Below are 24,667 nucleotides of genomic sequence, written 5' to 3'. Positions count from 1 at the left end.
AAATGTGAATGGAAAACGAAATTTTGTTATACCCAAACAAAAAAGGACTAAAGGGAGTGATTGCTCTGACACATATGCGACCTCTCATAGCGCAAGCGTTGAACCAGCGCGCCGGCCAAGAGAGCCTGACTCGCTGCAGGCCCGGCTGAACATGCCTCCTCGCCGCATGCAACCGGCTTCAGACTGCCCCGCCTGCCTCCATTCAATCTGCGAACCGGACGGCATTTTAGAACACAAAAAATGACCAAATATAATTAATTATGCATGGTCTTGACTTGTTGTGCTCGCACTGGTAGCAAGAACTAGAGGTTTTTCTTTATTTATCACTCTCCTCACATTTTTTGGCTTTGAAGTGAATCATGGTTGTGGACATTATCTATGAATGTGCAGATATCTGTGAACATGAGTTTGATGTGGAAGTTGAACTTGTAATGTTGGGCTTGCGCGTGAACTATACCATGTCCAATGCTTCATCTATTATTGTTTGGAAAGTAATTGCTATTATTACATGACCTGAAAAAAATTATTTTGTGCCACATTAGTAGATGCACGGACATCACAACAGGCATGCTGACTGGATAAACATTTGAACCTAGCTATTATGAAGGGAAATTTGTACTGACAACAGTTTTAGATAGCAGGAGACGCCTAGCCTGCTCTGCCTCTGCTAGCTTATTTTTGGCTTCTTCCATCTCTTCTTTGGCCTATACTAGGGTGGCGGCGAGAGAGGAGGGAGAAAGGTTTTGTGTTTAGTACGAGATCTGACTACCGCACGACGGGTTAGGTAAGGTCGTGTGTTGCAGTGACGGGTGCATGGAGTAGCCCGCCACCCCAGTATAAGCGTGGGAGGCAGCAACGTGACCAAATATAGTTGTGGCGAGCGACTACTAGAACCCTCCACCCACTATTTGAAAATATTTGAAAATGTTTGGCGTGTGGTGCCCAGATATGGCTGTGGCAGGTCCAAAGTGCCGCCCGCCACAGATGTGGAAGTGAACTGTGGCATGCAATGATCATCGCCCGCCACAGTAGTTTGCCTGCCGAACATGAATTAGGAAACACACAGTTGTGGCAGGTAATGTTGACCGCCCGCCATAGCTACTTGCGTAGCACTCGCGAGCAGTTTTTAGCACTCGCCACTGCTTGCTTTCAAAATTAGCAGTGGCGGGTACCCTACATCGCCCTCCACTCATTAGGGTTCACCTATAAGCCCTTTCCCAGTAGTGAATAGGTGTATATATAAAACTTTCAAGATAGGATCAAGAACACAAATGTATTCATGAAAACATAAAGGGTTAAGATCTGAAATCATGGCACTCAGGCCCTAGTGACAAGAATTAAGCATTGCAAAGTCATAACAACATCACTCTCACAACATAGTGGAAACTAGGGATCAAGCCCTCACAAATTTACTTGACTACATGACAAATCTCATCCAACCCATCACCATCCAACATGCCTACGAAGTAATTACTCACTCCTGGTGGTGTGCATCATGGAATTGTTTATGGAGGATGGTTTATGATGATGACGGTGTCGAATCCCCCTCTCTAGAGTCCTGAACACTCCAGATCAGCCCTCCCGATGAAGAACAGGAGGTGGCGGCGGCTCCATATTGTAAAACGCGATGATTGTTCCTCTTTGATGTTTTCTCCATGAATAAGTATTTATGGAGTTGGAATTAGGGTTGCCGGAGGCTCAAAAGGCCCACAAGCTCACCAAGCGCACCCTGGGCATGTGGCTCCCGGGTGGTCTCCCTCCGATAGTTTTCTTCGCCAATATTTTTTAATATATTCTGTAAATATTTTCCATACATTTTTAGCCCAATTTGAGAAATTTTATTTCTGCACAAATAACACCATGGCAATTCTATTGAAAACAACGTCAACCCGGGTTAGTTCTATTCAAATCATGCAAATTAGAGTCGAAAACAAGAGCAAAAGTGTTTGGAAACGTAGATACGCTTGGGATGTATCAGCCAATACCTGAAGTATATATAGGTTGGAGGGGAACAGGAAGGCTGCCACCAAGGAGGGAAAGCCTACTCCCAATTCAGCCTCCTATTCTAGGGAAGGAGAGGCACTTCCCACTTGGGCCTTTTTTGGCCGAAGTTGCCTTCCACCTCTTGGCCTTTTTAGGCCCGTTGATATATAAATTAAATATAAAATGTTATAAATACTTCTAGGCCATTATATATATATATATATATATATATATATATATATATATAAACATCTCCAGAAACTTTTTCCACCTATATACATTTTAACTGTAATACCCGATAGTCACCAAAACCCTTCCAGTGACCCCAAAACACTTCCGGATCCTCTCTGAACTATCCCAAAACAATTCCACGAATATATGATCATCACTCTCGTCCTACTAGCACTTAGCAGATCATGATTGCCTTAAGCTTGTGACCCCATAGGTTCGGTAACTTATAGACATGAATGAAACCATTCGTTCAATGACCGACAGCAGGACCGTGGACATCCATATTTATCCCTATGAGCACATGAATGATATTTGAGTGAACCTATGGTTATCATGTGATGTTCCCTTTGCTTCACGATACTTCACAAAACCCAGGATGCATCGGTATCCTCCTGAATCATCACCATGCTCACTATACCGAAATCATCGGTACCGGTTTTGTTCTTCTTTCTCGTTATTGTGTTCTGGCATCCCCGTGACGTAGTCACCTGTGTCTGGCCAGATGATGATTAATGCTATCACACCAAGAGGGCCCTAAGAATATCTCTCCATCATCGGAGGAGCAAATGTCACTCTGAGCTATCTAGTCCCTTGTCAAACTTTTCGATGAACTTGTAAGTTGTCGTTATGATCACCGTGTTACACGTGACATTTGAGCAACCCCAAATCCCACCGTATGGTAAGAAATGACTAGGATACTCTTAGGGTATAAGGATCAAAATCACATGTTAACACTTCGTGTTATTGGAATTGATTACATATGATATTACTCAATTCATAACAAACAAGTTTGGGTCGATTCAATATGATCGTTCTTCCAACGTCATAAGTTCAATGTTGTTTGAGGACTATCGTTACACTTAACGATATCCTAAGATCCAGAAAATGTGATCACCAACAACACTTGAGCTAGTCTTAAAGGCAAGACTAGTAATCCTCTAATTTATCTGTTTATCATTTCACACGTGCATATGAATTTCCCACTGAATTGCATATTCCAGGATCATAGAAATTATAGCTTGAAATATAAACACTTAACTATGAATATGGAAGTATAGTGATACAATATTATTGCCTCTAGGGCATATTTCCAACAGTTCGGCCTCCCCTTTCCATGGGGGGGGGGGGGGCTCCTCTACTTGGGCCAAGTTGGGCCAAGTTTCCTTCTCTGGTTTTGTATTTTAAGGCCCGTTCATTTAAAATTAAATATGAAAGTGTTCTAAATATTTTCAAACACTTTTGTATATAGTTTAACATCCCCAGAAACATTTTCCACCTATATATATATTTATCATTAATACCCGGTATTACCCGATACTCTCTGAAACTCTTCCGATGACCTTGAAACACTTCCAGATCCTCTCGGAACTATTCCTAATATTAATGAAACAATTCTAAAAATATATTCTCATCACTCCCATCCTACTAACACTCAGCAGATCGTGATTGCCTTAAGCTTGTGACCCCGTAGGTTCGATAACTCACAGACATGAATGAAACCCCTTCGTTCAGCAACCGACAACGGAACCGTGGATGTCTATATCGACCCATATGAGCACATGAATGATATTCGAGTGAACCTTTGGTTATCATGTGATGTTCTCTTTGCTTCGCGATACTTCACAAAACTCGGGATGCATCATTATCCTCCTCAGTCATCACATGCTCACTATACCTTTATCCTCATTATCGGTTTCGTTCTTCTTTCTCGTTATTGTATTTCGGCATCCCCGTGATGTAGTCACCTATTTATGGCCAGACAATGGTGGATGCCTCCACATCAAGAGGTCCCTAAGAATATCTCTCTATCATCAAAGTAGAAAATCTTATTCTAGAGCTATCTAGTCCCTTGTCAAACTTTTCGATGAGCCTGTAAGTTGTCGTTATGATCACCATGTTACAGGTGACATTTGAGCAACCGTAAAGCCACACAACAAGAAGTTACTACGATACTCTCATGGTCTAAGGAGTAAAATCACACGTTAACACTCCATATTATTACAATCGATTATAGACGATATTAACTCAATTCATAGCAGATAAGATTGAGTCGATTCAATATGATCGTTCTTCCAATGTCATAAGCTCAATGTTGTTTTAGGACTATTGTTACACTTAACGATCTACTAACATCCGGAAAACATGATCACCAACAACACTTGAGCTAGTCCTAAAGGCAAGACAAGGAACCTTTTATTTTACCGTTTATCATTCCACATGTGCATATGAGTTTTCCACTGAATCACATATTCCAGGATCATAGAAGTTATAGCATAGAATATAAACTCTATAATTATGAATATGTAAATATAATAATACAAATATTATTGCCTTTAGGGCATATTTACAACAACCAGTGATTCTACGGGCCTGAATGTAATTTCTATTACTCTTGGTGTTCTTTGTGCTACCTTGAAAGTTGATGAATAGATCCGATGTTTTTTCCACAAAGAAAACATACTCTGTATGTAGCATTAGCTGAAGAATGCTTTGTGTCCATGTGTATCATTTCTATCTACAACGTATTATTGACCTCAACTGTTCTTTTCTATTGATAATTTGAACCACCAGTTTCCTATTGATTTAATAATATAATATATTGTTATAAATATGCCAATATTCACTCCACGTATATTTTTAGTGAGTAGTAATTATGCCCTATATATAGGCCATGCAACATCAGTCAAAATCCAGACATGCATGTGAGCCTTATATTTGGATACACATTACTACTAGTGTTCTTTCCTATTATGTTGCCTTGACACTTGATGGATAGATTGTAGGCTTTTCCTGATTTTTCTACTATGTATGTAGTATTGGTTGCAAAGCTCTTTATGTCCATGTATATCGTGTAGATCTACAAACAATTGTCGATCATAGTAGTTCTTTTCTATTGATAAACTAAACCACCCAATTTCTATTGTTTTGATAGTACAATATACTGTTATTACTATGCCAACATTGACTCCACAAATATGTTTAATGAATACTCCCTCTGTCCGGAATTACTTGTCGCATATATGGATAAAAATGAATGTATGTAGAACTAAAATACATCTCGGTACATCTATTTCTCCGACAAGTATTTCCAGGTGGAGGGAGTATTAATTATGACCTATATATTGGCCATGCCGCAATGTTCATATCTTAGCCTTATATTTGGATACAATTTATTGCTTGCATTAATCATTGGCTGTGGCATAAATTTTGCATGCTCCTCATGGCTTTAAATTCTGATGGTCGTAGCTACTTTGCTGATTGAGTTTTATATCTCAGTCGGAACAAAACAGATTCATGTACTTTTTCACCTACTAAAGTTCTAAGGAAGACGACTTCTGAAGTCAAAGGTATTTCTTGAATCCATTCATCTAGTAATGTTTATACGAAGCAAACATCAGGCTTGCGTGAGACGGAGACGTCGAGTGTAGGGATCCGAATTTTGAAATTTCAAAGCTGCCCCTGTTCGCTTGCTCATGCCCACCGCGGGTGACGGGCGAACTCTAGCCCCCTCCCCATCCTCCTCGCCTATCGCCTCCGCCAGCGTGGTCCACTGGGGCCTTGCCTGAGCGGTGCTGGCTACAATCGACAGGTCTTTCCCTAGGCACTTGGCGGGGCTCCTTCTTGCAGTAGTGTGGCTCGGCCAGCGATGGTCTAGATCGGTGGGGTGGTTCCCGCAGTCCTCGGGTGCCTTAGGGGCGGCGGCGCGGCCGTTGGCTATGGGATGGCACGGTGGTGCAGGAGCTCGACCGATGGCACCTGCTAGGCCTAGATCTGGGCCCCTTGGGCCCCATCTGGGTTTGGGTGGGCATGCGGCTCTCTGCACGGCAGCAAACTCTCTGGAGGTGGAGATGGGGCGACGGCGGGATCTTGGCAGCGGTGTTGGCAACCGACATGCTGCAACATGGTAGGGGTACTTCACGAGCCCATCTGGGATGGACCGGGCCAGTAGGGGCCCGGTTTGTCCTGGTTGCCACATCCGATTGGTTTTTGCATCGGTGGTGGAGGTAGTCCTCTCCCACTTAGCTGAGTTGTTGGTCCCCCGGGTCTGTTGTTCCCTCTTTCTTCCTCTAGGCCTCATGTCGGTGGCCCCACTTTGGCGATGAGGTTCATTCAAGGCCGTGGTGGTGCATGCTAGTGGATGGCAGGATTGGTGGAGAACTCGGGTTCTCCGGGCTGGTGGGGATTTTTGGGTCGGGAGAAATCCCTGTTGGTTCCTTTTATGTGCGGTTTTAACTGCTACCTTCAGTTCTACTGTAGCGACCAGACCTCAAACAGTCTGATCAATGTGCTCCGGTGTCATCCCTGGATCAGTAATGCTAACACCACACAGTACTCGAAGGATTTATAGCAGAGTACCAATCACACACTTATTACATCGAGTGTCTCAAAAGAGAACTTATTACAATAAATATGGCTTAAGGCCATCTAATAACGATAACAGCAGAAGGCTTGGAAGATAAGTGAGTCCATCAACTCCAACGGCATCACTGAGTATAGAACCACGACCTAAAAACTCCTTAATCGTCGTCTAAAAAGTCTGCAACATTAACGTTGCAGCCCGAGAACGGGTCAGCACATGGAATATGCTGGCAAGGTAACACATAGAGAGTAATGGAATGCAACAACTATACTATATGCATATTTGGCTGGTGGAAAGCTCTATGGTTAAAGTTTTTGCGTAAAGCCAATTTTTCCCTACTTCAAAGGAATAAATTTAATTACTATCATGGTGGTTGTTAAACATTGAGAATGGTTGACAGCATTCTCAATCCCAATTAAGTATCATTAAACCCAACAAAATTAACTTTAGAGTAACATGTTGAGATTCACATGATAATCCAGGTACTAGATACTCAAGATGTCCATAACCGGGGACACGGCTAACCATGATTAGTTTGTTACACTCTGCAGAGGTTTGCGCACTTTCCCCCACAAGACTCGATCGCCTCTGTTGGATTTCTCGCACTACATGGTGTTTGAGAAACGAATGACCGAGACACAATCTTTCAGAAGCGCTAGCACCTTACGATGGATAGACCGGTGCACCTACTTTCCCCTACATCTGCTAGTCTACCCTGTAAGAGTTCGCATGACTTACTCAACTATGCCAGAGCCCAGAATGGCTTGTGGCTGCACACGGAAGTTTCTAGTATGAATAATCTCATGATCCCTTTGAGCCTGGGTGGCGGTCCAAAATAAAACAGGCAAGTTCTGGAATACCCAGGTGCCTCAATCCACCCAGATGTGTGTTAGGTTGCCACCTTAAATAAACCATTAATTATCAATCTCACATCTGTCATGGATATCACTCACCCAATCCACGTCTACTAACATAGCATGGCATAATAAGCAAACGTAGAAGTAACTCCCAAAGGTTTGATAATAAATCGGTAATAGGTACTACCTCATCTACTTACCATCCCACAATTTAATTAGATCCTAATCATGCAATGTGTGAGGATTGATCTAATGCAAGAAAAACTGGGTTGTAGAAAAAGGTATGATCAAAGTGTTACTTGCCTTGCTGATGATCCGCGAAACCTAGAGATTCAAAGTAACAGGCGGCGCACTCCGGGTATTCTATCGCAGACAAACAAACAAGCATACAATAAGTACTCATCTAATGCACAGGTAAAACTCAAATAGAAGATCTAACCAGAAAGTTCAACTTAAGAACCCTGGTTTGCAAAACGAATCAAATCGAACGAAGCAAAAGAAATCAAACGGCGAAAGAAAACAACTTCGTTCTAGTAATCTGGATCTAAGTCAAATTTTACAGTAGCAAAAACTTGTTTAAGTTGATTATTCAGAAAGAGGGTTTCGAGATGAAACTCCAGGCGCTTGAATCGCCTGATTCCGATAAACGAGCGAAAAGTTATACTAAAACGAAAATCGGATCAGAAATCGCGATCAGAAAATAACCGCGGAAAATCCGACGAAAAAGAGAAACGATGAACAGATTAATCGTTAATTAACCTAATCCGAAAATAATTAAAATAAAAAAATTTGAAAATAAAACCGACAAAAAATAATTATTTAAAAAAAATCGACATGGAAGTCGAGGCGGCGGCGAACCTCAGGCGACGCGCTGCTCCGGCGGCGGCGGATCGGGCGCAGGGCTGGTGTGGGCTAGGGGCTCGGGTGCAGCGCTATATAAAGGCGCCCCCGGGCGGAGTCCCGCTCGGGTACGGCCCATAGTCGGTTTGGTTTTTTTTTAAAATAATTACGCTCGGAAGAAAAATAAAAAGAAATACTAAACGGACTCCAAAAATCACGAAATAAATTTTCTCGGGTTTCTAAAATCAAGACCGATTAAGTGAACATTTATCTGGGCCCAAACTACAAGTTTGAAAAATGCGCATTTTTCCCAAATTCAATTAAAAATACCGAAAAACTCCAAAATAAATCTTATTTGATTTTTTTATTAAATCCTCAATATTTCTATATTTTAGGAAAGTCATTTTATTCCCTCTCTCATATTTTTGTAATAGAAATAATTGATGATAAAATAAATAAAATCAAATGATCCTGTTTACAAAATTTGAGGAAACTCAAATATGTAAATAACGAAATCCCCAACTCTCTCCGTGGGTCCTTGAGTTGCTTAGGATTTTCTAGGATCAAAACCAAAAGCAAAATAAAATATGATATGTATGATGACCTAATGTATAACATTCCAAATTGAAAATTTGGGATGTTACAAACCTACCCCCCTTAAGATGAATCTCGCCCTCGAGATTCGGGTTGGCTAGAAAATAGGTGAGGGTGGTCCTTGAGCAAATATTCCTCTCGCTCCCAGGTGGCTTCATCCTCCGTGTGGTGGCTCCACTGAACTTTGCAAAACTTGATAACTTTGCTGCGAGTGACTCGACTGGCAAACTCAAGAATCTTGACTGGTTTCTCCTCATAGGTCAAATTGTTATCCAACTGAATTGCTTCCAATGGCACTATGTCTCTCAAAGGTATGTTAGCCATCTCCGCTTGACACTTTTTCAACTGAGAAACATGGAACACATCATGAACTCCTGTCAATCCTTCTGGCAATTCCAACTTGTAGGCCACTTCTCCCATACGCTCCAAACTCGATATGGTCCTACAAATCGTGGCGCTAACTTCCCCTTAACTCCAAAGCGCTTAATCCCTCAAAGTGGGGATACTCGAAGATAAGCTCTGTCTTCGACTTCGTAAACTGTCTCCTTGCGTTTAGAATCTGCGTAGCTCTTCTGCCTGGACTGGGCTACCTTGAGCCTATCACGAATCAACTTCACCTTCTGTTCAAACTCTTTAATCAGATCTGGTCCAAACAACTGGCGGTCTCCAACTTCGTCCCATGACAACGGTGTCCTGCACCTCCTTCCGTACAAAGCTTCGAAAGGGGCCATCTTCAAACTGGTCTGATAGCTATTATTGTAAGAGAACTCTACATATGGCAAATTATCGTCCCAACTAGATCCATAATCTAGCGCACAAGCTCTCAGCATATCCTCCAAAATCTGATTGACTCTCTCGGCCTGTCCATCTGTCTGCGAATGATAAGCTGTACTAAATTCTAGCCTAGTACCCAAAGTCTCATGCAACTGCTTCCAGAACTTTGAGGTAAACTGGGTTCCTCTATCTGATACGGTGCTCCTCGGAACTCCATGCAAACATACGATCCTGGTCATGTATATCTTTGCCAAATTAGCACTGGTGTAAGTGGTCTTTACTGGGATGAAATGTGCTACCTTCGTCAATTGATCAACTACAACCCAAATCGAGTCATAGCCTGAACGAGTCCTTGGTAATCCCGTGATAAAATCCATGCCTAGATTATCCCACTTCCATTCGGGTATCGGCAATGGTTGCAACAATCCTGCTGGCTTCTGATGCTCTGCCTTTACTCTCTGACATACGTCACAAACTGCTACATACTCCACAATATCCTTCTTCATTCCGGTCCACCAGAAAATATCCTTTAAATCCAAATACATCTTGGTATTTCCTGGGTGAATCGAATACGGTGAATCATATGCCTCTTGCAAAATCAACTTTCTGATCTCCGGGTCATTGGGGTACATAAACACGGTCTTCAAACCATAGGGTGTCGTGCTCATCCTCACGAAATCCCTTAGCTTTTCCTTTGCTCAGTTTCTCCTTTATAGCGGCAATCTCTTTGTCAGTTTTCTGAGCTTCTCTGATTCTATCCATCAAAGTTGATTGAATCTCTAGTGCTGCTACATAGCCTCTCGGAACTATTTCCACACATAGTTCACGAAGATTTACTGCTAACTCCTTGGGTATTTCTCCCGTCATTAACGTATTGACATGGCTCTTACGGCTTAACGCATCAGCTACTACATTAGCCTTCCCGGGATGATAATGCAACTTCATATCATAATCCTTGATGAGCTCCAACCATCTCCTTTGTCTGAGGTTCAACTCCTTCTGTGTGAAAATGCACTTCAAACTCTTGTGATCCGTGTACACCTCACAATGATTTCCAATGAGGAAATGTCTCCATGTCTTCAATGCATGCACTACGGCTGCTAACTCCAAATCATGCGTGGCATAATTCAATTCGTGAGGCTTCAGTTGTCGTGAAGCATACGAAACAACTCTCCCTTCCTGCATAAGCACTGCTCCAAGTCCTCGACGTGAAGCGTCGCAATACACCTCATAATCCTTGGTTTGATCTGGCAAAATCAACACTAGTGAGGTAACCAAACGGTTCTTCAATTCCTGAAAACTTGCCTCACACTCCTCAGTCCATTTGAACTTAGTATCCTTCTTCAACAATTCCGTCATAGGCTTCGCAATCTTTGAGAAGTTCTCAATAAATCTCCGGTAGTATCCTGTGAGTCCCAGAAAACTCCGGATCTCTCCAACCATTGTTGGTGCTTCCCAATTGGTCACAGTGGTAACCTTGGTGGGGTCAACTGCTATTCCTACTCCGGATATAACATGTCCGAGGAATCCAACTTCCTTCAACCAAAAGTCACATTTGCTAAACTTGGCATATAACTGATGTTCTCTGAGCTTCCCAAGTACCAATCGCAAATGTTCTTTATGCTCCTCTTCATTCTTTGAGAATACCAGAATATCATCGATGAAAACCATGACGAACTTATCCAAAAACTCCATAAACACTTTGTTCATCATGTTCATAAAATAGGCAGGCGCGTTAGTCAGACCAAATTACATAACGGTATACTCATACAGCCCATACCTGGTGGTAAAAGCTGTCTTCGGAATATCCTGTTCTCGAATCTTCAACTGATGGTACCCTGATCGCAAATCGATCTTGGAAAACACTTTAGCCCCTTGCAATCGATCAAACAGATCATTGATCATTGGTAGCGGGTACTTGTTTTTGATTGTTACTTTGTTCAATCCTCGATAATCAACAACCATCCTTAACGATCCATCCTTCTTCTCCACTAGAAGTACTGGTGATCCCCAAGGCGAAGAACTTGGGCGAATATATCCCTTATCCAGTAACTCCTCAATCTGCTTCTTAATCTCCACCAAATCCTTTGCTGGCATCCTATATGGTCTCTTTGATATTGGCCCAGTGCCTGGCAAAAGCTCAATCAAAAACTCAATGTCTCTATCCGGTGGCATGCCTGGCAATTCTTCGGGAAATACATCAGGAAAATCCTTTACCACTGGTACTTCCTCCTGCACAACTCCTGATAAGGAATTTACTTGTGTCCTGTTTGGCGCATGTCGGGATACATACTTGATCCTTCTTCCTTCTGGTGTGGTAAGCAAAATTGACTTACTAGCACACTCAATATTCCCTTCATACTTTGATAACCAATCCATGCCTAATATCACATCCAATCCTTGAGATTCCAATACTACTAGGTCTGAGGGAAAAACATAGTTACCAATCCTTAATGGTAAATTCAGGGTCACGTCTCGGAGGCATTTGAGGGTTTAGAAAAGACGAGATATAAGAATAGAGGGGGTCTAAAGAGAAAACACTACCCATATGGACATGAGGCAAAAGCACACAATTCACTTCATTCAATCAAACAAAGGCATTCAATCGATCTAACTATTGCAAAGTGCTCGGACTACTATATTTACATGGTGGACTACTACTACTGGTGAGGTGGGCTACTAGAAATATTCTACGGTTGTAGACTCCATGATATCTGCTCCAGCTTCATCAACATAGTCCTCATCGCTACTATCGGCTTCCGAGTCGGTGCCGTCGATGATAATGTAGTCTTCCGGGCTAATCTCCTTGGTTTCTTCGTCTTCATCTACTGCTGTCGGGCCTCCCATAAATATTCCAATCTTCTTGATCAGGTCATCATTCTTCTCCACCAATACTTCAATTTCTTCTTCATAATCTTCACATGTAGCCTTGAGTTCTTCCTCCAGTTCCTTGATTCTAATCTTAGCCTTCTTTAGATCTATCATGTCGGCGCACATCTGATTCTCCTATCGTCGAATGTGCTGATTTAACTCCTGAATAAAAGCTGCAATTGATCTATCCTTCCTGGTGCTGATCATCTCCCAGTGTTCATCTCGGCGTCCGCAAATCTGGTAGATAGTATCCTTGAGATCCTTGCGGTAGACTTCTCCAATGCGTCCCATGGCGATGTGAGCTGCCATGCTCTTTCCTAGACTCCAAGTTGGTGCATCAAAAGAAAACTCAATGGGCTCAGTGACTGGCATGAACGTCCTTCCTGGAACTTGAACTTGAATCATCCAGCGCTCTTCTTCAGGTAAAGTGGCGTTGTAGGTTCCCGTGAAGCTTGGTATTCCTATGTTCAGGTATCTAGTGACTTCCTTCAAGTGGCGTCCAAAGGGTGTATCTTCATCTGGTTGTGTGAACTTGTTCCTTGCATCCGCCATCCTAAAGGGTAGAAAAGATGAGAGGTAAGAAGAGAAGAGAGTGAGTAGTGATCTAGGTCTTTAGCTTAGTGGTCGTGTCCTACAGTCAGCGTGTGCTCTGATACCATCTCTGTAGCGACCAGACCTCAAACAGTCTGATCTCTATGCTCCGGTGTCATCCCTGGATCAGTAATGCTGACACCACACAGTACTCGAAGGATTTATAGCAGAGTAGCAATCACACACTTATTACATCGAGTGTCTCAAAAGAGAACTTATTACAATAAATATGGCTTAAGGCCATCTAATAACGATAACAGCAGAAGGCTTGGAAGATAAGTGAGTCCATCAACTCCAACGGCATCACTGAGTATAGAACCACGACCTAAAAACTCCTTAATCGTCGTCTGAAAAGTCTGCAACATTAACGTTGCAGCCCGAGAACGGGTCAGCACATGGAATATGCTGGCAAGGTAACACATAGAGAGTAATGGAATGCAACAACTATACTATATGCATATTTGGCTGGTGGAAAGCTCTATGGTTACAGTTTTTGCGTAAAGCCAATTTTTCCCTACTTCAAAGGAATAAATTTAATTACTATCATGGTGGTTGTTAAACATTGAGAATGGTTGACAGCATTCTCAATCCCAATTAAGTATCATTAAACCCAACAAAATTAACTTTAGAGTAACATGTTGAGATTCACATGATAATCCAGGTACTAGATACTCAAGATGTCCATAACCGGGGACACGGCTAACCATGATTAATTTGTTACACTCTGCAGAGGTTTGCGCACTTTTCCCCACAAGACTTGATCGCCTCCGTTGGATTTCTCGCACTACATGGTGTTTGAGAAACGGATGACCGAGACACAGTCTTTCAGAAGCGCTAGCACCTTACGATGGATAGACCGGTACACCTACTTCCCCCTACATCTGCTAGTCTACCCTATAAGAGTTCGCACGACTTACTCAACTATGCCAGAGCCCATAATGGCTTGTGGCTGCACATGGAAGTTTCTAGTATGAATAATCTCATGATCCCTTTGAGCCTGGGTGGCGGTCCAAAATAAAACAGGCAAGTTCTGGAATACCCAGGTGCCTCAATCCACCCAGATGTGTGTTAGGTTGCCACCTTAGATAAACCATTAATTATCAATCTCACATCTGTCATGGATATCACTCACCCAATCCACGTCTACTAGCATAGCATGGCATAATAAGCAAACGTAGAAGTAACTCCCAAAGGTTTCATAATAAATCGGTAATAGGTACTACCTCATCTACTTCCCAACCCACAATTTAATTAGATCCTAATCATGCAATGTGTGAGGATTGATCTAATGCAAGAAAAACTGGGTTGTAGAAAAAGGTATGATCAAAGTGTTACTTGCCTTGCCGATGATCCGCGAAACCTAGAGATTCAAAGTAACAGGCGGCACACTCCGGGTATTCTATCGCAGACAAACAAACAAGCATACAATAAGTACTCATCTAATGCACAGGTAAAACTCAAATAGAAGATCTAACCAGAAAGTTCAACTTAAGAACCCTGGTTTGCAAAACGAATCAAATCGAACGAAGCAAAAGAAATCAAACGGCGAAAGAAAACAACTTCGTTCTAGTAATCTGGATCTAAGTCAAATTTTACAGTAGCAAAAACTTGTTTAAGTTGATTATTTGGAAAAAGGGTTTCGAGCCGAAACTCCAGGCGCTTGAATCGCCTGATTCCGATAAACGAGCGAAAAGTTATACTAAAACGAAAATCGGATCAGAAATCGCGATCAGAAAATAACCGCGGAAAATCCGACGAAAAAGAGAAACGACGAACAGATTAATCGTTAATTAACCTAATCCAAAAATAATTAAAATAAAAAAATTCGAAAATAAAACCGACAAAAAATAATTATTTTTTTTAAAAAAAATCGGCACGGAAGTCGAGGCGGCGGCGAACCTCGGGCGACGTGCTCTCTCCGGCGGCGGCGGCAGCGGCGGATCGGGCGCAGGGCTGGTGTGGGCTGGGGGCTCGGGTGCAGCGCTATATAAAGGCGCCCCCGGGCGGAGTCCCGCTCGGGTACGGCCCATAATCAGGCTTCAGTTTTTTTTAAATAATTACGCTCGGAAGAAAAATAAAAAGAAATACTAAACTGACTCCAAAAATCACGAAATAAATTTTCCCGGGTTTCTAAAATCAAGCCCGATTAAGTGAACATTTATCTGGGCCCAAACTACAACTTTGAAAAACGCGCATTTTTCCTAAATTCAATTAAAAATACCGAAAAACTCCGAAATATATCTTATTTGATTTTTTATTAAATCCTCAATATTTCTATATTTTAGGAAAGTCATTTTATTCCCTCTCTCATATTTTTGTAATAGAAATAATTGATGATAAAATAAATAAAATCAAATGATCCTGTTTACAAAATTTGAGGAAACTCAAATATGTAAATAACGAAATCCCCAACTCTCTCCGTGGGTCCTTGAGTTGCTTAGGATTTTCTAGGATCAAAACCAAAAGCAAAATAAAATATGATATGCATGATGACCTAATGTATAACATTCCAAATTGAAAATTTGGGATGTTACATCTACATAGGGGACTAACATTCTTTTTGATGATAACAGATTACCATGGACGGAGAGTGGCTGCAGCACAATAGTGGTGTGCACAATGAGTTTGACCTCTTCATGACAAGCAAACACAACCACCTATTCCAGGACAACCATAGTGATGAGATGGATGGCCTGCTTGAAGCCACTACTGTTGTGGGCAACACTGATGATGCCAACGTTGTTGCTGTAGACCATGACAACAATGATAGAGAGACAGATAGTGAGCAGAGAATGGCCACAAGGCGTGCCATTTATCACCGTCTATGCAGTGAACAAATCCAACAACTTGAAGCGTACAATACATACTCAATCTATGTTTCTTACCTAGCAAAGATGTGCACTAATCCATTTTCATTAACATGACCTATAGTGTGTTCCGGGACTGCCCTTATCCAGATGAGAAACTCCGGAAGGACCTTAGTGAGAGGCTTGGCATGAGTGCCCAGCAGGTCAAGTTTTGGTTCCAAAACAAACGCACCTGCAGTAAGGTACATACCATTCTTTTCCACAATTAATTACATACGGGTCACCTATGATATGCAGTTATATGCACACTTTGTTGTTAAATAGTACAAACTCGACTGAACATTGTAGCATTGTTCGTCATTGGATCTTATAATATACTATTGTATTCCCCCTCATGAACATGGCATCATACACTGGTAACCACTAATTAAAATGACGCATACCTGAAATTAATAAATGCAGGGCAAGATGCAGCGTCGGGAGACCCAAAATCGTTGGGTAGAAAATGAGAGGCTGAAGACTGAACGTCAAGCCATCATGTTGGCTATGCAAAACAAGACTTGCCTCAAATGCAGAGGGGTTATGGTACAAACTCAGGATACCTCGGAGCACCAACGCCTATATACCGAGAATATGAGGCTCAAGGAAGAACTCCTACATGCCACTGCCTATCTTAAAGAAGGTCTTCGTCGAAATGGCATGTCGCTCCCATAGGGCCGCAACTGACCATACCATCTTCGATCTTAGCCAACGTTAATCTTCCGCATGAACTATGGTTTTACTTGGTTCCTTAGCTAGCGAATAACGCGCCATGTTACATGTGTATGTACATTACTTGGTCGCTTGTTTATTTATTTCCATAGGCTCTCATGGTTGCTACGTAGGATGTCACGAGATATGGCAATCATGGAAGCAATGTAGGGGCAGTAGGATGAGCGGCTTTGGGATGGCATTGCCGTGAAGCTCGGTCCAATACCCGTCTTTGTCTCTTTGAGTTTGTAACAAAACAGACCAAGTAGATGCCAATAAATAGAGAAAAACAAACGTGCAAGTTGCAAGTTGAATGTTGCACAATAACATCGTGTGTGTGTCCTAACATTTTGTGGTGTGAGTATGCCATTCACGAGATACCTCTACCATCGATGTTTTTCGGCAACATAAGCATTCATCATCTTCTGGATCCATGGCTGGTCCTCGTGCACTCCTCGGTTCATGCACCTTCAGAGTCATGCATAGAGAATGATGAGGGGGATCCTAAGCTACAAGTAGTTCAATACTTGGTGAAGGAGTCCATGGGATCCTCTTGTGCCCGGTGGTCTCCCGCATGAATTGCGCCAAATGGGAAATTTCATCACATGTGAATAAGCAAGTGCAGTGCTTTTCATGTCCATGGAGCACAACCTAATTAGAGAGCAGAAAGATAGGAGCGCACTGGCGGTGAACCTCTGGTGTGTGACACCATAGATGATGTGCATAGTGGTGGCCAACAACAATGTCAAGAATGTGTCAGATGATGCGAAGACCATGTGAATGGGAGATGAGTGCATTCAAGAGAGAAAGGCACAAGAGTAAAGAGTTCGAGATCAAGGCATCCAAGGATGGTGAGTTTGTTTAATACATTGCAATGCTCTTGTCTGGTCTCTTCATTGACCTAGATGTGCTTTGGATGACATATCCATTTAAAAGTTCAAGTAGTTCCTATGCATAATTTCCCATGGTAAGTGCATGTGGTCACCTCGCTTGAGACAATCATGGACCTCAAGACCCTCTAAATGGAGAAGATCATAGGTCTGTTGCTTTCCATTCAGCAGAGCTATGCCATATGGATGGAAACCTTTGATCAAGTGATTTTTTACTACTAATGGAGAAAGAGTGGTAGGCACGATAGGGACGTCGCAATCACCTTGACAAAAAATCCTGAGACAGAGACAAGTGAAAGGGCAAGCTGAAGCCCAAGCCGTCATCTGGTGATATCAGTAGCCAAAAAAGTCATAGTGGTGGCAACATTGATAACACTGGCAAAGTTGAGTTACTGGGCAAGGGTTGGTGCCACGAAAAATGGCGTACTTGCCCACCTGGAGAAAGAGTTCACAAACCTCGTGACGAACGACATGGCGAGACCAACCTGCTGGCTCAAGAGGACACGCCGCACTACTTCTAGCGATGATCGGGGACAATGCACTCATGTTAGAGGCTTAGAGCTGGTGCCCATGGGCTCTCACACGAGGATGAGAGGCCCCTTGGACCTTCTTATCTTCCGTGGCTTATATGGAAGCAAGTCGCACAAAAAATGGAGATTAGCCATTGAAAATTGCAACATTTTTGTGATTATTTTTGTTTGGTGCGAGCATCGGTGTATACCTTGGTATGACCTCGTTTGGTCAAACTAGCTGCGAGCATCGGTGTGTACCTTGGTATGACCTGGTTTGGTCAAACTAGCTCTCTACTTGCACTTTGTACTTTGCACTAACTTAAAGATTTTGTAGTTTGAACATATTGTTTCTATACGACATCGTATTGAGATGATCCAAAAGGTAAAGTTGATCAGCTTGATAGGGTGGACAACTTTAATGTGGATAGTTTCTACATTTGAGATCATATAGATGGCAGTCCTTCAACATTCCCAAATGGAGCTACCACTTGTCACTTTTCTCCAAGGTGGCGACAAAGGTTAAATGTTCCTGGAAGATCAAAACCACCTACAAAACCGAAAATATATATTAAAACATAACGGTTAGCATATATTGTCAACTAGACCATGACAACGCGTATTGCCACGCCCGTCCATTTCTTTGATGGAATGATACAAAGTTTGTAAATACATATAGACTTGAGAAATGGAAGTTAAATGTTGTTTTTTGTGGACGGTATAATGTGAAAAAATCAATATGTCCATATATTTGTAGGAAAATTCAATTACGTTATAAACATGTTCCATGATAAGCTAAGAACATGGGACATATAAAAACATGGCCAAATAAAGACATTGTACAGCAATGCGTATAATTTGCTCATCACACACGATCACATATATTTTGATCATTGTTGGCTTTTAAAACTGTCCCCGTGTCAGGCCTTTAAAACCAGTCGTGGATAGCTCAAAATAGGGAGCGATGGTTCCTCTGCAAAATGCAAGATGGTTCTACGTATATGAAAAGATGTTGCATTTCTTTTTCAAAAGAAAAATATGTTGCATCATAGTTACCATTATAATCAAGCTATAAAATTCATGGAATGGTACCAGTGTGCCAAATATTCCGAGCTACAAGAGGACGAATCAAGTCCTCAATGGATTAAGAAATCATTTGCATTTACTATTTTCCGACATGGTTTACATATGCTTTGTTTGTAAAGTTACAACATTTCAAGCTAGAACTTGTCTTGATGATCATAAAATTTCTGACAAAGTGAAGCAAACTTTCGAAACTTTAGCATAAAACCAACTTTCCAAATGCATCTGGAGATGTGCAAAAAGTAGAGGTAAGAAATAAAATAAAATAAAATGATAGTAGGACATCATGAATACTAGCTTTGGTCTATATAATATTGGATATATTTTGCATTAACCCACAGTCGTAATAGATAAGGGAAGATATCACATTACATATGTTTAGAGGAAGATATAGGAGTGCACCATATCTGAATTACCCCCTGCATCAATGCGACCTATTTTTTCACAAATAGGAGTAAGACACCGTTCATATATAAAGTAGAATTTGTCTTGTGTAATTTTCCTTGTCGCATTCAATCTAAATTAAGGGCAAACTTATGTGCATGCAAAGAAGTAGGCCCAACATAGTAAGTAAGCTGCAATACAATGATATCTCAACAAAAGCTTACCTTTTTCAAGCTACATCTTGTCTAGATGCTCATAAAGTTTCTGACAAAGTGAAGCAAACTTTTGAAATTTTATCATAAAACCAGTTTACCAAATGTACATGGAGATATGTCTTGATAACCCACAAGTATAGGGGATCACAACAGTTTTCGATAACTAAGAGTGTCGAACCCAACGAGGAGCTAAAGGTAGAACAAATATTCCCTCAAGTTCTATCGACCACCGATACAACTCTACGCACGCTTGACGTTCGCTTTACCTAGAACAAGTATGAAACTAGAAGTACTTTGTAGGTGTTTTCGGAAAGGCTTGCAAGAAAGTAAAGAGCACAAAAATAAAACTAGGGGCTGTTAAGGTAAAGAAGCAACTAAAGTAAATATAGAGAGTGTGGAAAAGTGGTGGTAGGAGTTGCGAAATTGCCCCTTAAGCAATTGACTACTTTACTAGACCGATAGCAAGTATTATGTGGGAGAGGCCACTTCTAGCATGTCATCCCTTACTTGGAATTCTATGCACTTATGATTGGAACTATTAGCAAGCATCCGCAACTACTAATGTTCATTAAGGTAAAACCCAACCATAGCATTAAGATATATTGGTCCCCCTTCAATCCCGTATGCATCAATTTCTATGCTAGGTTGAAGCTTCTGTCACTCTTGCCCTCCAATACATAGTCCTATCAACATACAACTAACCCTATGGTGTGATCCACGCGCGCGCTCATATGATGGGCACCAAAGGATAGCAACATAACCACAAGCAAATTAAATCAATCATAGCAATTCATCAACCACTGATAGGACAACGAAAATCTACTCAGACATCATAGGATGGCAACACATCATTGGATAATAATATGAAGCATAAAGCACCATGTTCAAGTAGAGGGTACAACGGGTTGCGGGAGAGTGGACCGCTATAGATAGAGGGGGGAAGGTGATGGAGATGTTGGTGAAGATGGCGGAGGTGTTGGTGAAGATCGCGGTGATGATGATGATGGCCACGGCGGCATTCCGGCGCCACCGGAGGAGAGGGGGAGAGGAGCCCCCTTCTTCCTCTTCTTCCTTGACCTCATCCCTAGATGGGAGAAGGGTTTCCCCTCTGGTCCTTGGCCTCCATGGCATGGGAGGGGCGAGAGCCCCTCCGAGATTGGATCTATCTCTCTGTTTCTCTCTGGTTCTGCGTTCTGTTCTGGCTATGTTTCACCGTTTCATATATATATGGAGATCCGTAACTCCGATTGGCCTGAAACCTTCGCCGTGATTTTTTTCCAAATATTAGCTTTCTTGCAGCAAAACAAGAGCGTCAACCGCCTTACGGTGGGCTCACGAGGGTAGGGGGCGCGCCCTAGGGGGGGCGCCCCCTGCCTCGTGACCACCTCGGGCACTGGTTCGCGTTGATTTTCCTTCCGAATTTTCCATATTTTTCAAAAATAAGCTCTGTCCGTTTTTATCCCGTTTGGACTCCGTTTGATATGGATATTCTGCGAAACCAAAAACCATGCAACAGACAGGAACTAGCACTGGGCACTGGATCAATATGTTAGTCCCAAAAATAATATAAAAAGTTTCCAAAAAGTATATGAAAGTTGAATAATATTGGCATGGAACAATCAAAAATTATAGATACGACGGAGATGTATCAGCATCCCCAAGCTTAATTCCTGCTCGTCCTCGAGTAGGTAAATGATAAAAAATATAATTTTTGATGTGGAATGCTACCTAGCATAATCTTGATCATATGTCTAATCATGGCATGAATATTAAGACACGAGTGATTCAAAGCAATAGTCTATCCTGTGACATTAAGACAATAATACTTCAAGCATACTAATAAAGCAATCATGTATTTTCAAAATAACATGCCAAAGAAAGTTAACCCTACAAAATCATATAGTCTGGATATGCTCCATCTTCACCACACAAAAAATTCGAATCATGCACAACCCCGATGACAAGCCAAGCAATTGTTTCATAATTTTGACGTTCTCAAACCTTTTCAACTTTCACACAATACATGAGCGTGAGCCATGGACATAGCACTATAGGTGGAATAGAATGGTGATGGAGAAGACAAAAAGGAGAAGATAGTCTCACATCAACTAGGCGTATCAACGGGCTATGGAGATGCCCATCAATAGATATCAATGTGAGTGAGTAGGCATTTCCATGCAACGGATGCACTAGAGCTATAAGTATATGAAAGATCAAACTGAAACTAAGTGGGTGTGCATCCAACTTGCTTGCTCATGAAGACCTCGGGCATTTGAGGAAGCCCATCATCGGAATATACAAGCCAAGTTCTATAATGAAAATTCCCACTAGTATATGAAAGTGTTAACTCAAGAGACTCTCTATATGAAGAACAAGGTGCTACTTTGAAGCACAAGTGTGGAAAAAGGATAGTAGCACTGGCCCTTCTCTCTTTTTCTCTCATTTTTTTTGTTTTTTTTCTTTTTTTTCTTTTTTGGGCCTTCTTTTTTGTCCTTTCTCTTTTTTTTCGTCCGGAGTCTCATCCCGACTTGTGGGGGAATCATAGTCTCCATCATCCTTTCCTCACTAGGGCAGTGCTCTAATAATGATGATCATCACACTTTTATTTACTTACAACTCAATGTCTAGAACAAAGTATGACTCTATATGAATGCCTCCGGCGGTGTACCGGGATGTGCAATGATCTAGCGTAGCAATGACATCAAAAAACGGACAAGCCATGAAAACATCATGCTAGCTATCTTACGATCATGCAAAGCAATATGACAATGAATGCTCAAGTCATGTATATGATGATGATGGAAGTTGAATGGCAATATATCTCGGAATGGCTATGGAAATGCCATAATAGGTAGGTATGGTGGCTGTTTTGAGGAAGTTATATGGTGGGTTTATGGTACCGGCAAAAGTTGCGCGGTACTAGAGAGGCTAGCAATGGTGGAAGGGTGAGAGTGCGTATAATCCATAGACTCAACATTAGTCATAAAGAACTCACATACTTATTGCAAAACTCTATTAGTCATCGAAACAAAGTACTACGCGCATGCTCCTAGAGGGATAGATTGGTAGGAAAAGACCATCGCTCGTCCCCGACCGCCACTCATAAGGAAGACAATAAATAAATAAATCATGCTCCGACTTCGTTACATAACGGTTCACCATACGTGCATGCTACGGGAATCACAAACCTCAACACAAGTATTTCTACAATCCACAACTACCCACTAGCATGACTCTAATATCACCATCTTTATATCGCAAAACTATTGCAAGGAATCAAACATATCATATTCAGTGATCTACAAGTTTTATGTAGGATTTTATGACTAACCATGTGAATGACCAGTTCATGTCATCTCTCCAAATAGATATAAGTGAAGCAAGAGAGTTTAATTCTTTCTACAAAATATATGCCCGTGCTCTAACAAATATAAGTGAAGCAAAAGAGCATTCTATAAATGGCGGTCGTATATGTAAAGAGAAACAGGCAATCCAAGCTTCAAATGATATAAGTGAAGCACATGAAGCATTCTATAAAGCCATACTCAAAAGATATAAGTGAAGTGCAAAGAGCATTCTATAAATCAACCAAGGACTATCTCATACCAGCATGGTGCATAAAAATAAAAATGAAAACTAAATGCAAAAGACGCTCCAAGATTGCACATATCACATGAACGAAACGAATCCGAAAACATACCGATACATGCTGAAGAAAGAGGGGATGCCTCCCCAGCATCCCCAAGCTTAGACGCTTGAGTCTCGTTGAATATTTACTTGGGGTGCCTCGGGCATCCCCAAGCTTGAGCTCTTTCCTCTCTTCCTTCTTCTCACATTGAAACCTTCTCAATCATCGAACACTTCATCCACACAAAACTTCAACAGAAAACTCGGTAAGATCCGTTAGTATAATGAAGCAAATCACCACTATAAGTACTGTTGCAAACCAATTCATATTTTGTTTTTGCAATGTGTCTACTGTAATATAAGTTTTCCATGGCTTAATCCACTGATATAAATTGATAGTTTAATCAAAACAAGCAAACTATGCATCAAAAACAGAATCTGTCTAAAACAGAACAGTCTATAATAATCTGAACATTCACCATACTTAAGATACTTGAACAATTCTACCAAAATTAGGAAAAATAAAAAATTTGTATAGGAGGACAGTGCAAAAAGAATCAGAACCATTTGACGTTCCAGCTAAAAATGTAAAATCGCGCACTACAGCCAAAGTTTCTGTCCAGCACCATACAAACCATCAAGCAAATGTAAACATCCTAAAGGCAAACCTTGGCACATTATTTTTATTTCTAAATTTTATAAAAGCACACAACAGAAATAAATGACTCTATAATACTTCCGGGTTGTCTCCCTGGCAGCGCTTTCTTTAAAGCCATTAAGCTAGGCATATAGTGCTCAAGTAATGAATCCACCCGGATCCCAAGGTATATCAAAGCCAATTTTAATTAACAATGATTTGTAATTTAGTGGTGAGCACAAGGTAATATATATCAAGCAATGGCGAAGTCTAACTCTCTTTCTATGCACCGGCATGTCATAAAAGAACAATTCATGCACACCTAGTAAAGGCCAATGCATAGTATAAACAGTTTCTTGCAATTTTATCGTACTGGAAACATAGAGAGGTGGAGATATAGTTCCTATCTCATAATAATTGCAAGTAGGAGCAGCAAGCACATGTGTATTATATCTGTCAAAATCATCATGTGCAACGGTAAAAGGCAACCCATCAATATAATCCTTAATAAGTGCAAACTTCTCCGATATAGTGTAGTTGGGAGAATTCAAAAAGATAATAGGACTATCATGCGTGGGTGCAATAGAAACAATTTCATGTTTAACATAAGGAACTATAGCAAGTTCATCTCCATAAGCATCATTCATATTGGCATCTTGGCCAC

Source organism: Triticum dicoccoides, chromosome 3A, assembly GCF_002162155.2.
Source record: "Triticum dicoccoides isolate Atlit2015 ecotype Zavitan chromosome 3A, WEW_v2.0, whole genome shotgun sequence".
NCBI lineage: Eukaryota > Viridiplantae > Streptophyta > Magnoliopsida > Poales > Poaceae > Triticum > Triticum dicoccoides.
The sequence above is the reverse complement of the archived record's forward strand: the minus strand, read 5'-3'. Positions refer to the sequence as shown.